The sequence below is a fragment of the Miscanthus floridulus genome, chromosome 16 (assembly GCF_019320115.1).
Source record: "Miscanthus floridulus cultivar M001 chromosome 16, ASM1932011v1, whole genome shotgun sequence".
Taxonomy (NCBI): Eukaryota; Viridiplantae; Streptophyta; class Magnoliopsida; order Poales; family Poaceae; genus Miscanthus; species Miscanthus floridulus.
Window position 1 is genome coordinate 99,573,700 of NC_089595.1, and position 16,918 is coordinate 99,590,617.

At 43.5% G+C, this 16,918-nt stretch overlaps 1 long non-coding RNA gene and 1 pseudogene across 1 annotated transcript; one reads left to right on the forward strand and one right to left on the reverse strand.

Moving 5' to 3' along the window:
* Positions 1-7,834: 7,834 nt before the first annotated feature.
* Positions 7,835-8,836, forward strand: LOC136511694 (uncharacterized). Its single transcript, XR_010772805.1, has 3 exons — positions 7,835-7,950; positions 8,491-8,660; positions 8,756-8,836. It is a non-coding gene; the product is annotated as an uncharacterized lncRNA (long non-coding RNA).
* Positions 8,837-11,151: 2,315 nt separating this feature from the next.
* LOC136511110 (O-methyltransferase ZRP4-like) lies at positions 11,152-12,947 on the reverse strand (annotated as a pseudogene).
* Between the last annotated feature and the right edge of the window lie 3,971 nt (positions 12,948-16,918).

Consider the following 16,918-nt stretch of genomic DNA (forward strand, 5'->3'; position numbering starts at 1 on the left):
TATTTAATGATGATGCAAAAGCATAATTGTACCAAACCAAGTGTACCAACTTGTTGCACATACCAGAGGAACACTAGAAAGTATAGTGCCAACTTCTAAATAATTTATTTTAATATCCTTTTCTAATTTATTTAGTTAATTAGGTGATTAAAGCAATATATAGTAAAACTATTCAGAAAAATCTAAAAAATTACAGTAGCTATATCATGTTTCACATAGACTACCATAAAAATTTCAAAGCAATTGGACAAGCAGAACTTGCTGTATCCAAAATAACAGATGTCATGTCTATTTTTAGCATAATTAGGAAACCCTATTGAGAAGTGTCAAGCAATAGATTTATCATTTTTCCTAGCCTCATTCTGGCATAAGAACAGCACTCACCAAATTTTACCTTTACTGGATCTATAGAAAAATTATGAAAATTCACACAAGATCCATCCATGCAAACAAGAGAATTTTATATCTCCTACATACAGTGTCCAAAATATATGAAAATTTAACTACAAGCTATTTATGATATGAGCAGTACACCATAAAAATTTCATGCCATTTGGAGCTTCATAGCAAAAGATATAATTATCCCTAATTCCTCCATGATTAAAAGAGATAAATAGAAACTCCCATTTTCATAGCAGAACATGGCATAAATCATATTTTAATATAAACTAGACATTATCATGGATTCAGCAAAATTGGAACCACATCATTTGAAGCTACCAACTAGGAGATACATATTTTTTAATCTATACCCAAATCTGTGAAAAGAATAAAACCAAAAATGAATTTGAATCCTAACTCTACTGCTGGGCCGGCCCGGTCAGACTCGGCGGCCCACGCAACATGCGCTGGCATGACCCAACGCGACGTGGCCCATGCTGGCTCCCGCCTTGACTCAGTGACTGACGACGGGACCCCACGCGACAGAGAGACAAACAGGGGAAGGGAGGAAGACGACGGCGCAACTCGTCGCCGGTGGCTCCTTCGGTGAGGTCAGCGGTGCTACGGCGGTCACCTCACCCGTGTGCATCTAGTGGTGCCCTCAATTGAAGCTAGTGCTGTGGCTACAGGGGGTGACGACGATCATGGCGGCGCACGGCCACGGCAGGGCCGGCTCCGACGAGACGGCTGCGTCTCAGCCCTAACGGGTGACTCTACGAGCTTCGGTAGCATTCACCGGACCTGGCGCAAGGGATAGAAGAGACGGCAAGGCTGCGGTGGTAGTTGGCCACATGGAACGCCAGCTCCGGCGAGGTCAGCCATGGCGGCGGTGGAAGAAACGACGAATTCGCCCTTACCAAGGCTCAAGTGGACCGACTGAACGGTGGAGGTGGTAGAGGGGATCACGGCGAGGCTCTGGGCGAACTGGGCAACGCGTTTTTGCAAAGACGCATGAGCTAGGCGAGGGCGAAGGCTCGGCCGGCAATGGCGGTGGCTGTGGCTCGACGCTGCGCGCGGTGAAGGCGAAGGAGAAGCGAATGGAGCAGGCGAGTGCATCGGGCAGGCGCTGGCCTTCTTCTGGAGCGTGGACGCGCGACGTGGTGGCGTCGGCAGAGCATGAGCGCCATGTGGCGAACAGCTCCTGCACCGGTCAGCCACGGCGGCTCTGACCGTTTTCTGAAATTTCAGATTCAGAGATCAACGACGATGACTGACCGGCGAACTTAACCGTGATGGATCTCTTAAACCGTGACGATTTAGTGAAAGTAATGTATACAAAAGTTGAAGAGCTATAGTAGGGCTACAACTTTGATTTAGACATCAACAGCTAATTCACCCTGTATCCTGAGTTGTATCAAGCCAAAGGTGGCTCAATCAAACTAAAAATGGATTATGACTTAGCAATTTTTCCAAGTGTGAAATCAGCATGGAATTCTGACTTGTGGGCCATGTTTGAGCATGTTCTAGCCATTTTCATGAGATGATCATAAAACAACTTTTGTTCCTTGATAAATTAGCTACAACTTTGGTAAAGAGTGCACAGCCATGCAAGGTCTCTAAGTTGGTCTTTTGAATCAGTCAAACAGTGGCACTCTAAGGGTCAATTCAAGTCAAACCTCTCCCAAAGGGCAATTTTGTCATTTTGATCTACATGAACAATGTCCAAACAATTACCCTAAGTGTAGTTAAGGTGTATTAGACCATGATCAACCACTTTACACAATTGTTATACCAATTTCTAATGATCACATGTGATGAAGCATAAAACAATCAATTCACTCAATTGTTGCAATTTCATGTTTCCCATGTTTCATTACTTTTGTTGCAAGCTTAACTTGCCACATTCCTACCATGTTTCCATGTTTCAATGTATGAGAAACTCATGTTACATTCACATGTTGCACTACTACCATTCATAAGCAATTAAGTATGAAACAAACAGAATTTGCGAATGTTGCAAATGTATGTTTCAGTGATAATGGCATGGTGACATGGATGATGCATATGTTTATGAGATGACATGCAATTTCGTGGAAGCCAAACACCTAGGTTGTTATAGTGGCGGTGAAGATGCAAGATCAATAGCAATGGCGGCCACCTTCTCATTGTCACTATCATCATCGGATGATCCACTTGATGAATCAATGTCCGTGAGCCAATCACCGACAATGTAGGCCTTTCCACCCTTCTTCTTCTTGTAGAAGTCCCTCTTTTTGCCATCTCTCTTCTTGTATGGCTTATTCTTTTTCTTCTCATCTTCATCTTCATTGCTTGAATCATCTTTTTTGCCCTTGTTCTTGTTCTAGAACTTGTCTTTCTTGGGCTTTGTGCATTGATGAGCTAGATGGCCAAGTTCGCCACAATTGTAGCAATCCATCTCGGAGATTGGCTTTCTTCTTGAGCTAGTGAAGAACTTCTTCTTCTTGCCGTCAAACTTGATGCCACTCTTGTTTAGCTTCTTTAGCATCTTGGCGGTCTTCTTCACCATGAGAGCAAGACTTTCTTCATCATCTTCATCACTTGAGCTCTCATACTCAAGTCTTGCTTTGCCCTTATCTTGGCTAGCTTTGAATGCTAAGTCCTTCTCTTTCTTCTTTGTAGAGGATGAGCCATCTTGTGGCGTGATGTGCATGTACATCTCATGAGCATTGATCTTTCTCAAGATTTGTGTCGGTGTAGCGGCGGAAAGATCACCTTGATGTAGCACGGTCACAATGTGCCCATATTTGTCAATGGGGAGGACACTCAAGATCTTTCTCACAACGTCGGATGGTGACATTTGAGTAAGTCCAAGCCCATTGACTTCCTCTACAAGAACATTTAAACGAGAATACATCTCATTAGCACTTTCTTTGGGAAGCATCTCAAAAGAATTTAGCTTTTTAATCACAAGATGATAGCGTTCCTCACGCTCACTCTTGGTTCCCTCATGGAGCGCACAAACGTCCGACCATAGTGCATGGGCATCTTTGTGGTTCCTTACATAGTTAAACACATCTTTGCAAAGGCCTCTAAAGATGGTGTTTCGAGCCTTTGCATTCCATTTTTCATAGTTAACTTCATCGCCTTGTAAGTTAGTTGCATCCCAAGGTTTTGGGAAGCCTTGTGAGGTGGCTCTAAGAATACCAACGTCTAGAGTTTCTAAGTACGCCTCCATGCGGATTTTCCAATATGGAAAGTCATCTCCCTCAAAGATAGGAGGAGGTCCATCCCCGTGAGACATCTTGCTCAAAGCGATTAAGCTTAAAACATGAGCACGAGGCTCTGATACTAATTGAAAGGATCAAGATGCCCAAGAGGGGGGGGTGAATTGGGCTAATTCTAAATTTTCTTGCAATAATCAAATCCTACGGATAGCCCAATTAACCCCTTGTGCCTAGAAAAGTGTTTCTATCAAACTAACGCATAAAGGACTTGCAACCTATGTTCTAAACTTACTCTAGCATGGCAATTCTATGAATGTAAAGACAAGTATTGAATTGCTCAAAGTAAATACTCAGAGTAAATGCTCAAAGTAAAGAGAGAGAGGAACACGACGATGTTTTGCCGAGGTATTGGAGAGTCGCCACTCCTCACTAGTCCTCGTTGGAGCACCCGCACAAGGGTGTAGCTCCCCCATGATCCACGCAAGGATCAAGTGCTCTCTATGGGTTAATTCTTCGACACTCCGTCACGGCGAATCACCCAAAGCCGCTCACAACTTGAGTTGGGTCACCCACAAGCTCCGCCGAGTGATCACCAAGCTCCTGGTCACCACCAAGCCGTCTAGGTGATGGCGATCACCAAGAGTAACAAGCATGAACTCTCACTTGACCACGCGAAGTCTAATGAGAAGATGGATGCACACTTTGCTACTCTTGATTCACTAATGAGGCTACTCTCTTGGATTCTCAAATCTCAATCACTTCACTAGGACCTTGCTCTTCTTGGCACTCACAAACGTGTTTCTCAGCTGTTGGAATGAGCAAAAGTAACTCCACACACGAGTGGAGCTTCTATTTATAAGACAGCCTGAAAAACGAACCGTTATGAGCTTCTGCGGGGTGACCGGATGCTCCGGTCATATTGACCGGATGCTCTGGTCAGTTCAACCCGCGAGCTAGTGAAAATGTATTGACCGAACGCTGGCAGGGTCTAGTCACCACTGACCGGACGTGTCCGGTCGCATGAAACCCTCACTGGATGCTTACTGGACTCGACCGGACGCTGAACCCTCAGGGTCCGGTCAGTACTGATTGGACACGTCCGGTCGTAGATTCCCTTCTTTGGAACCTTACTGGAGTCGACCGGACGCTGCTTCTCAGCGTCCGGTCACTTGACCTCTCCAGCGTCCAGTCGCACCGAACGCTGTCTGTTGATCAAATGAACTGACCGGACCCTGCGGCCAGCGTCCGGTCGCACCAGAGCCAGCGTCCGGTCAGCATTTGACCCTCCATTCACTTCCAACTCTCGAACATATGTGAATGAAGTTTGCTCCAAAGGATCTTAGGCATTCATAGGAGCTACCTAGAGCTAGTTTTAACAAGTGTGCACCACACCTAACTCACTAGACTCATCTAGGTCAAGCTACCCGTCCATACCCCCCTTAATAGTACGGCCAAAGGAAAAACAAAGTCCTAAACTACTCTAAGTGTCACTCCAACTCCAATCGACACTTAGAACTAGTCATCCTTAACCTTGTCGTCCATCCTTTGAAAACCAAAACGATTTCCATCGTAGGGGCATGATAACCTCAATTGCCCAATCGATCTCCATTACTATGACCTAACTTAATTGCCTCTGCAAAACACACGTTAGTCATAGTAATCTTGTATTGACATTAATCACCAAAATCCAACTAGGGGCCTAGATGCTTTCAACTACAACACGGGGATATTGTAACACCAACTTGTGTTACTATAGGCTGAAAAAAGTGTTACTAGCTCTCTTAGTAACACATTTTTTTATGTGTTCCAATTGGTCATGTTACTATAGACTGATCTATTGTAACACGGAATATGTGTTCTTTTATATATAGAAAAGTGTTACTACATTGTAACACATTTATATATCTATTGGAACATTTGTCTAGTGTTACAGTGATTCTCTGTTGTAACACTTTTTTTAGCTATAGTAACACTTCCATAATGTGATGGAGTACATAGTTTGTAACACATATCTACTGTAACATTGTCTCCTGTTACAGTGATTTTCTTTTGTAACAATTTTTTAGTGTTCTAGTAACACTTCCACATTGTAGTAGAGTATATAGTGTGGAATAGAGTAACACATGGTTTACAACACATGTTTTACCTATTGTAACACATTCAACTTTTTAAATAAAATATTTATATTACCCTTACATGTGGGCTACACATTGCAGAATCACACAAATATGACACATTATAGAATCTCATGAGCCGCAAATTTCAATAACCATAGCAAGATCCACAAATTATTTGAAGATTTCAACGTAATACTTGTTCAAATCAAGTGACAGTATAGGTACATAGCGATGTGGCTCTAGTTTGAGAGCAACTACATATAGTATTGAAGAGTATAAGCCCATACTACTAGAAATGAAAGTGTGATATCTAGTGTTCTTAAATTCCACTGCTTCTTCATCCATTTTTGCACACATCAATATAAGAATTCAGCCATTAATCATTTCAACCTGCAAAGAGAAAGTTATACCATTAAATATTATTCTATCTATGTTAGTTGACATAAACTTAAAAGCTAGTACGAACATACAAATGTCAAAGTCCGAACAATTGTTACCACCTTTGACAAGGGCATCACCAATGTTATTGTACCCAGGATGATTGATATCCACTTTGTAGAATTGATTTTGTCTCAACTCCACCAAAACATGTTTTTGGATTAGTGCTCAAAAGACCTTATTTGGATATTTTGTAGTCATGAGTACCACTGTCCTCTTCCATCTCTCTCCCGCGATCTCTCGTTCTTTCCCGAAAGAAGAAGCTGGCGGCAGTCCTCCTCCGAGCGCACCCCTACGGCCCGGCGGTGGTTCTCCTCCAAGCACACCCCACGGACCGGCCGAGCACCACCTCTCCGACCCGGCGGCGCGGCTCTCCATCCCCGACCAGGCGCTGCGCGCTTCGTCCCCCACCCGGCCATCTCGCTCCTCTCCGTGTTCTCCACCGATGGACACAGACCCGGCACCGGCGGAGAGCACAGGGTGGCGTGGCTCAGCAGGGGAATGAAAGGACGTGGGGGCAACCAGCACAGCCACAAGATGCCGATCTCCTCACCACTATGGCCTCCGGCTTCCTCGCCATTGTCACCGTGCCGCTGTCGATTTCCTCCCCACCACCGCCGACTTCCATGGTAAGTAATTGATTCAGTGTGTACAGATGCCTGCAAGTACTCTGTGAAATGAATTCGTAGTTGATTTAGTCTGTGAAATGAATTCGATTGGTAGAGATGCCTGCAAGTAGCCCCAAATCTTGTTCATGGTTTTCATCTTGGCAGAGCTTCAGGTTTTCAGCATTTGATTTAGTCTGTGAAATGGCAATTGTTTTATAGTGCTATTGTTGCCCGTGTGCAGATTTCTGGGCATGATTTTGTTTCTGGCCATGATGGAGTCACATGAGCTTTTTTATCTGTATCTAATATGTGATATCTGTGATCTGAACATACACTTTATATGTATTTGGAGACACCTAAACAAAGCAATGAATAAATTTTATATTGTATATGTTTTTGCTCTATTTTTCCATGAACTCGAGGCCAGGATGCTAAATGTGGAAGCATCAAAGGAAAAATTAAGTAGCATCTGAAGGGCGGGCCTGGTGCAAGCGGTAGAGTCTTACCGCCTGTGACCGGAAGGTCCTGGGTTCGAATCGTGGTATCCTCGCATTGCACAGGCGAGGGTAAGGCTTGCCACTGACACCCTTCCCTAGACCCCGCACAGAGCGGGAGCTCTCTGCACTGGGTACGCCCCTGAAGACAAGATTGTGTTTTTTATTAGATGATTTTGAAAATAGATTCCATAGTATCAAGGAGGTATTCATGTGAATCTTGGACAGCTGAGCTCCACAGTGCATTGCTGCACATTTATCTCTGAACAAATCATAAACCTAATTTTGTGTGAAAGATAAGACAGGCTGAAATACATGGATAAAGACATTTGAATAGCTATAAGAAAACTGGGTCATAAAAACCTATCTTAGGGACTACCTAAATATTAGCTGTCATTATTCTTTCTGTGCAGAACTACATGAGGTGAAGGGCAGGCCTGGTGCAAGCGGTAGAGTCTTACCGCCTGTGATCGGAAGGTCCCGGGTTTGAGTCGCGGTCTCCTCGCATTGCACAGGCGAGAGTAAGGCTTGCCACTAACACTCTTCCCTAGACCCCGCACAGCGCGGGAGCTCTCTGCACTGGGTACGCAGAACTACATGAGGTATGCCTGCTACAATCTGCATCCTAAAGCTCAATGTGGAACACAATGACGGAAGTAAATATGCACTATCCTTAAGGCGCAGAAGCCTCCGATGGAGCCATACGGTATAAGGATCAATTCATATTTAGAGCTTGTTACGAACTTATGATATGATTCACACCCTCCAATTCATAGATACTGTTTGCTGAAAAAACTAAACTTTCTCACAAGGTTCTAGTTTGTTTAACACAACAAATCCCAAACTTTTAGATTGTGGTTGTCATGATAGGATATGAATCAAATGTGATAACTTTCCTCTTTAAAAAGTTGTCACAAAGTAATACTGATCCATGTGTTTATACTGTTTAATGTGGTAGCTGCCCTTAGCTTATTGGTTGCTCCTCAGTTCAATAGAAGCTATCCAGCTATAGTGTAGAGGTGAGTAAATGCTATGAGAATTGGTGTTTATTTCCTAGGAGTTACATTCATTTTAGAAGGATCTATATGAATACCAAGATTATTCATGGCTGCTGCCATTGATATGCATGGGCCAAAATATTTTCTCTTTATACTGGTCATTGGTTGTAAAAGGTTTTGACAATCAGTATAAGCTTGGGTGCTTTGCTTTGTTGTATTTCTCACAATTTGTTTCCTGCTGCATGCAGTGAGAGTTTGTACGAAGACGAGGAGTTTGTCCAGAGGCAGCTTTTAGCACTAGTTGCCCCTAAGGTGTTTTTCTACTTGGCCGAGCTAAATGGTGCTCTGTCGTATGCACTTGGTGCTGGACCCCTGTTTGATGTTTCTGACGACTCTGATTACGCTCAAACACTGTTAGGTAATCTGCCTGGTGCCTGCATTATGACTAGTTAATTGTTGATAGCACTAAAAGTGTGTTAAACATTACCTCCTTTGCCCTGTTTCTTTTTTTAGCAAAAGCTTTGGATGAACATATTGCCATCCAATCAAGGGCCACTGGGGAAGAAAAAACGATGTACAGTGGCTGCAGGCTATTGTGGAAAGGATGTTGGACAAGTATGATAGTTTCCTCATGGTCCATTGTTTCAGGAATGCATCTTTATTGCGTCTATCCTATAATCTATATTATTTTACCCAACATGGTAAATTCTTGTTAGGGTGTGGAATGCTTCTACATTGTTCCTGCCTAATATGTTATGTGGACCTGGTACATGATATCATATACAAGACTTGGAATTCATAACACTGGTGCTAAGGACACTGAAATTTATATTCTAGATGCTATCATAATTACATTGCCTATTATCTACATATATTGAGAAATTTATAGTCTGTGTGGGCATATTTGTATCTGGTACAGGCACAGAAGTTATGAGGTACAATATCTGGTGTTGGAAAGTCTCTGAAGATGCAAAACCCAGGTGTCAAGATCATCTGTATTCAGGTAATACACCATTCAGAAACATCAAATAGGTTAATATATGGTCTTTAGAACTTATAATGTGTTTTATATTGGGATTTATAGCCAGAGAAAAATGTTTCATTGAGTTTATCTATGGTTCCAGGAAGCTTGTGCGATCAAAGTTGGAAGCTGATTTACCAGCCATCAAGTTCAGGAGAAGCTCAAGAGCAGCTGCCACTTCCCTTAAATAACATCATTTTTTGACAACACCTAAAATAATATCATTAACCCTGCGGACACATTTGCAAAGTATTGTGACTGTCTATGTATAATATGCTATGTTCCACCATCTCAGCCTAGAGGCATTGGAACTTTATGTGAGCTATACTAAGACCTATATTATTCGTGTGTTCTATGACTCATTTATGTAAAATATATGTAATGTTCCCCTCAAAAAAAATATGTAATGTTCAAACATCGCAACATTCAGTGTAGAGATTGTGCTGAGGATCGACTCTGTTTTATGGCAAATTTTGGTTAGATCATGATTGTCTACGCATGTTGTTTTATGGTAAATTTTGGTTAGACCGTGATTGTCTACACGTGCATGGGCGCGCACAAATCACTAGTATCATTTAAAAGCTAGACTGAAATGCCTTCTTTTGTGGCCATTCTATGCATTTTATAATATTGAGAAATTTTTTTGAGTGATTACTTATTTGATTTAACTTTTTGTGGATGCCATACATGACTGTTTTTGCATAGCCTTTTTGTTAGACTCAAAACCACAAAAAAACGCTTGCACTCATGTTTTGAGCATATTACATGACATTATATTGTAAATTTGACCGGTATTCATGTGGAACCAAAAAGATGAAATTCTTGATCAACCTATTCAGTGGTAGGTTAGTGTGTTCATGCAACAACATAAAAAAAATATCAATATTACTCACATTTATTTTCACATTTTTGTTTTTTATTTTTCAGTTTTTCCTTCTTCGTTGTACTTGTTCTTGTGATTTGGCATCTAGAGTGTCTTGAGTTTGGCCTAATAAATTTTGATAACAAGTTCTGGCATCGAACTTATCTTTTTAATTGCTTACTCATTGCTACTTGGTTCTCATGTGATGATGACAATGTGATTGCCTAACAGCCTTGACGACACCTAGGTGCGATGACCGTGATGCCTATGAATAGGAAAGTCCACATGTATATGTTTCTTTGTAACATTTAGACTATAACATTATTTTATGTTACTACAGGGCATATATTTGTAACACATTTTATTTGTTCCATTTATGTGTTACAAAATAGTACACTTTTGTAACATTAATTTTGTATTACTATAATTATTGCCAGTAACACATTTTTATAAAAAGGTGTTTTGTGTTACAACCGAAGTCTGTAACACACTATTTTATGTTACTATGAGATTTCACTGGAACACATCGATGAATATGTTACAAAAAAGTGCTACAATATCCTTGTTTTGTAGTAGTGCAAAGGGGTAAGCTAAGGTGTAGACCTGGATTGAGGGAACACCTAGAACCGTCGTTGTTAAGCCAACAGACCGACGAGCTCACTGAAGTGTAAATACCCTTGTAAGTTGTAACCTTCTTGTTTTGCTGGTGGAAACAACGAACAGAGTGACTATGATCATGCTCTGTTCCATTGCATTCGGGCTGCAAGATAGCACATACATAGGTGGCGATTGCAGAGAGCAGAAGTACCAGTAGACAATGGAAGATATATAGAACACAACGGGCTGAATCAAACGAAGAAAAACAAGTACGACATGTGCCCTGATATATAGAACACAATGGTCTTTAGAAATCAGAAAGCAGAAAAAAAAATATGGAGTACCACACATTTCGTTGGGATACAAATCCACACGAACATCATGCACGCCAACAGCCAACTGAACCACTTGTGAATTGTGATCATCATATCAGGCGTTTTGTTCAAAGTTAACCTCGATGATCGATCGGGCACCTAGAACTGGTGTTATTTTGTAGTCGCTGAATCCAGCTTCCAAGAAGATTTTCTTCCACTCCTGCTCATCTCGCTCCATGCCATTGACGACCATGATATATAGGTCGAACAAGGCTTGCATCTCTCTGTGCCTCGAGTCCGATTGTCCTGCCCCAACCACAATATCTATGATTATCACCTTCCCCCCTTCTTCTCTTGGAGGAATAGCCTTCTGCAGTTTTTCAGTATCTTGACATACTCCTCGTGGCCCCAGTCATGCAGAACCCACTGAAACGTAACAAATATATGTTTTTTATTGAGTGTCAGAAAAGAAATATTGATCAAATATATGTAGTAAGCATTGATCAAATCTCGACTCCTTCCGCATGGCCGGGTTAGGTAAGATTTTGAGGATTTTAGCACTTAATTTTTACATGCACATGGACTAATTCAATCACCAAGAATGCTAAGGGTACCATTCTGACAGCTTATTTAAAACCAAATGGTTTCTTTTGTATATAAAAAATAATGGCAGGTTAGCTACTTCCTCCAGTTAGGAATATATGTACTACAACCATTTAAATCTTAATCGTAAGTTTCTGACACATGAAATTACTTTATATAAGAAAAATGGTGTGACTAGATATGCATATGCATGTGCCTTAGCTTGGAAAGTAGTATCATTATCAATATATTACTTTAAAAAAAATCTGGTTCGATATTCTTCCAATGGATTGCATTCATCTCTCAAGAATGCAATGGATTGTATTCATCTCTCAAGAAGAAAAGATACGCATCCACCAAGGTAAGCTCCCTAGTTTCTTACAAATTCTCAACCAGCGTCTAATATATCAAAATATTTCCTCTATTCCAAATTATAAACCGCTAAGTCTAGAAAAAGCCAAAACAACTTATAACTCGGAACTGAGGAAATACTTCCAGTTACAAGTAAAACGTACACACAATGCAACAGGAGATGACTTACCTTCAGGAACATGGCATTTGCCGGTGGTACAGACTCAAACATGTCGCCACCAACGTAGCACACTTGAGTGTCACTGGGAGCCTTGCTGACGACGTGGTCGAGCTCTAGCACGCTACATTTCACACTCGGGAACGCCATTGAGATGGCCTGCGCCGCCGCGCCGAGCCCTCCACCGACGTCGACCAGGGAGCTTATCCCTTGGAAGACATGTGCACACTCCTTGATGGCAATGTCCATGATGAAGTGGCTGTCCGAGAGCATCCCGTCGTTGATGAGCGCGTCGAAGGCTGCGTCACCGTTGGCGTGCTCCCACAAGGTCTGGCCGTGCGTCTGCTCGAAGATGCACGGGCCTGGCAGCCCGCGCTGGAACCATTTGCCGAGCTCGAAGAAGGGCGTGACGATGGCCGGATCGACGAGCAGAGCGGTGAGCGGGACAAGGTTGCGGCGCGGGCCGACGAGGAGGGCGGACATTGGCGTGAGCTTGTAGACGGGCTAACTGTCGCTGCTGCTGTCACCTGACGGCGACGAGTGCTGGATCCGGACGCTGAAGACACCGGTGGTGGCGAGCAAGCGCATGAGGCGACGGAGGTGGAGGGTCTTGGGTGGAGTGTGAGCCTAGCGACTATCTGCGGCAGCGTGGCGCTGCCCCCGTGGTGGTGGATGGCCTCGGCGAGGCCAAGGTCCAAGGCGGACTTGAGTGCCATGGATTTGATGTAGGCGACGGTGTTGTGCCAAAGCTCAACCTCAGCGTCGAGCAAGTCCTGGTTGGTGATGCCGGTGAGTGCCATGGTGCAATGGTAGCTAGCTACTGTGGGGTTTTGCTTCTATACGATATATAGGTGGAAATGGAGAGAAGTAACACATCATATATATTAATATATGCATGTTCTATATACAATGCAAGTGGATCGTAGTATTCATTATAGCAAAGTAATACTTTTAGGTTTGTAATTTTCAACCTGTTCCTTACTCGTAGATATTTTGAACTATAAATAAGATGTTATTTATCTCTTTTTTTTTGCGCAAATAAGATGTTATCTATCTATTTTAAAGTAAATGTATAATTACCCTTTTTTAAAAAGTGATCCAAATTAATCTCTTAACGTAGCCCTCCATCTACCGACCATGTACTTTTAGAATATATTATCCCCAAGGTTTTAAATCTCCGGCTATAGCCTCTGCTATCTCCGGCTATAGCTGTTTAAGAAGGATTTAGCTAAGTTTTTCTATGTACAAGTTAGCCCTTAGCTACCGCTATAGCCCGCTATAGCTTGTTTTTGGACACAGAAAGTTAAATGGCATAGCCGGCTATTTAAAACTTTGATTATCCCACGCGATCAAAGGGAGCCACCCAACGGGTACCACCAAATTACTCCTTCTGTCACCAATTAAGTCAATTTATAGAGTGGTCCCAAGTCAAACTATTCTAAGTTGATCAAATTACCAAATTAGTATAATGTACTTATTTCAACTACTTGGTGTGATACTTCGTCTGTATAATGCGTATTCAGAACTCAAAATCCATGTATTGCTTTCATGGCGAAACCCAGCATTGCTGCCACAATTGAGTTTGGAAGAGGATAATATATCGACAGTGAAAAGTTGATGTCATTGTTGTGCCGAGCTAGACCTGATGATGATAGTATATATTAGGATCAATGTCGGGTCATGCCTCTAGACGACAGCGATATCACAGGGTCACTGCCATATAATACTCGTATGGTTTGTGTCTTTTTAAAAGTACTTACTGCAATTAGAGTTTTGTATCATAAAATGACATATTAAATAGGTAGTCAAAAGCCTTGGTTGGGATGATCATCTGATGTCAGCATGCCAAGTTGGTTGGTACTCCTACTTCAGATTCATTTCATGCATGATTCCCTCTTAATCTAGCCACTTGAAGACTAAACGACAATATGGAACCCAGTAATCACATATGCTAAATTAAATATCCCTTCTTTCAATTTTCACTTGCTTTTGTATCCTCAACTTGTAGATATGGAACCATATTGGTATCTTCAGGGTGACCTAAGGGAGCGAAGTGTGGTTGTCTAATTCACGGCAAATCAAATAACCCACCTACTCAAGATCATCAGATTAAGGCAGTTACCAACTTAGCTCAAAAACTTAGTAATAACATACTGCCCCTCCTTTCTAAATCTAACCGTAGCCATGCAAATTTATATAAAAAACTAAAATATATAACATCAAACTAGTTAAAACTAAAATATTATTTTAAATTTACAGATGCTAATATATTTTTGAAAAAACTTGATTAAAACTAGTTATAAATTGAACTTATGACAGAAGTGAACTATACTTGAAAACGGAAGTAGTAGGATTTAATAATGTGGGTAAGTAGTATGTGCAGTTATTACGCATATTCATGTCATACTTTTCCTACATATATGTACATAATATAAAGAGCACGTGTACCTCAAGAAAGCGATAGATGACTGCATCAAGTAGTCAGGCAAGTGTGCATCCGATCACTGAATGACGATTCCGATCCGCCATATCCTTTTTTTTTGGCAACATCCTTCTATTTTTCAAGAACGTGTCGATTGACACGTTTTTTTTTCATTAAGTGGGAGTAAAACAGTTACATTACAACTCGCCAGCGCCGGTGCAAAGACGCTAGGGGCGTTGGCACTGGCCCTGCGTCGACCTGCGCAGACCTCCCAAGAGGACTGGCCCCTTAGGACTTGCTCAAGGAGTACATGATGACTAAATTGCGCGACACCTGGAGGTCTTCACCCCGCAACAAACTAGCATCGCCGCGTCCGCCCTCCACGTCGAGCCGGGAATAACTCGCGTATTGCCTCGCGCTTGCTAAACGAGAGTGGCGACAGAAACGTAGCGCTGAAACGAGTTGCTATCGACGTCACAGGGCAGTCCCTATGGTTGAAATCATGCACAATTTCTATAGTGATCATGTCAGGAAAAAAAATCATACCTAGAAACTATCTCCATAGTGTAGAGGTCTTCATGCAATAAATATGAATCTTTTTTCACTCTCTCTCTCCTATGTTCTCTGCCAACCAAACCAAAGCGTGGCGGGCGCGGCCGCCGTGGGCAAGTGGGGCCGGCTTGGATGACCGGTGCCGGTGCAAGCAGGCGAGCGCGATGGCGCATCCGAGTGCGAGCGAGCAGGGCCGGCGCGGGCGCGGTGGCGCGGCCGACGTGGGTGGGCCGGGCGGGCGGGCGCAGCAGCGTGGCTGAGCGGGGCCGACATGGCCGAGAGCTGGCACGGCGGCGCTTTCGCCGTGGGCGAGCGGGAACGGCTCGAGTGGTGCCGGTGCGGGCGAGCGCGACGGCACGTCCAAGCGCGGGCGAGTAGGGCTGGCGAGGGCATGGTGGCGCGGCCGACGTGGGCCGGCGCGGGCACGGCGAGCGGAGCCGGTGTGGGCGGGCATGACATGGGCGAGCGGGGATGGTGCGGACCATCCTGGAAACCGGTGGTTTCTTCCCAACCGAGATTTCATCGTTTCTTTGTGCATTGGGTAAAGCAAAGACGTCGTTTCTCATCCAAGAAACGATTTCCTCTGTTTTCTCTCTCTTTTCTCATTAATTGGACTACCATATCAGCATTTTGCTTAGATGACAACTAAATTAATAGGGATAGAAACCATCATTAATGTCCCACTGGAACTGCCCTTAGGGGTCAGCTACGCCGACATGGGCTCAGTTCCACACTTCTTGAGCATCGCGAGCTTGCCCAGCATCTCCGGCTTAGCGGCACACGGTTTGTCTGCCAACCTTGCATTGCGACGTGGCACCTTTTAGAGCAAGTATAATAGCAGGGTGTAAGCCAGCTAAATATTGAGGTGGAGGACAGAGGAGAGGAGAGAGAAGAGAATCGGGCTGCAAGCTTACAGCCGGTTTAGACACAAGAACCGATAAACTTCATGAGAGAGACAAGTGGACCATGTATTAATAGTGAAGAGCTAACTACTATATGGATAAGTTGATAGAAGACTGCAAAGATCCTTACAGCCCGTAGACCGGCTGTATTATTAGCCTTCCTATTAGGTGAGCTGTCTAGAGTTTTGGAAAATCAGTGCCTGGGTGGTGAATTGAGGATGCTGGAGACCGGTACCGTAAGCAAGCGAACAAGGTCCTCCACCGAATCATTGGCCGGGGTTCAGCTAGCTGGGACGCCAGTGCCGCTGGGCCAGCATTGGGCATCGTCGCTCCCACCTTTGCCATCGCCCCCGACTTTGACAGGTCCTCCGTCGACTCCCTAACAGGTCTTGGGGACTCTTAGTGTATGATCAGTGCGCTCTCCGCTTCAGGGGTTAGATACAAAAGTTGATGAACACACTCACCAGTCACCACACCGATCCCTATCATGCCTCTGTCATGGAGTTCTTTGCACTCCACGTGCATAGACTCTAGTTTCATCCTCTTGTCCGCAGAATGTCCCACTTCTAACTCACTTGCACTACGAGAGGGCGACCCATGAATGCGAGCAGGGAAGCATCCCTAGTACAGAACCACTCCCTGTTCCATCCCTTATTGGACAACAGCAGGGGGAGTGCACGGCACTCCGATGACATCTTGTGTGCAAAAGCAAGATCCCAACATCGCCATCTAGGGGGACCGTCCTCTGCTGATCCTACTAGGGCTTTGCGCGGAAGTAGTTCCTCCATAGCTTCAAGTGATGCTCAATTCCCAAATATCCCTCACACATCATGATGAATGTTGTGATCTGTAAGATGTTTTTGGGGTTTTGGTGCTGAAACTCAATTTTATATAG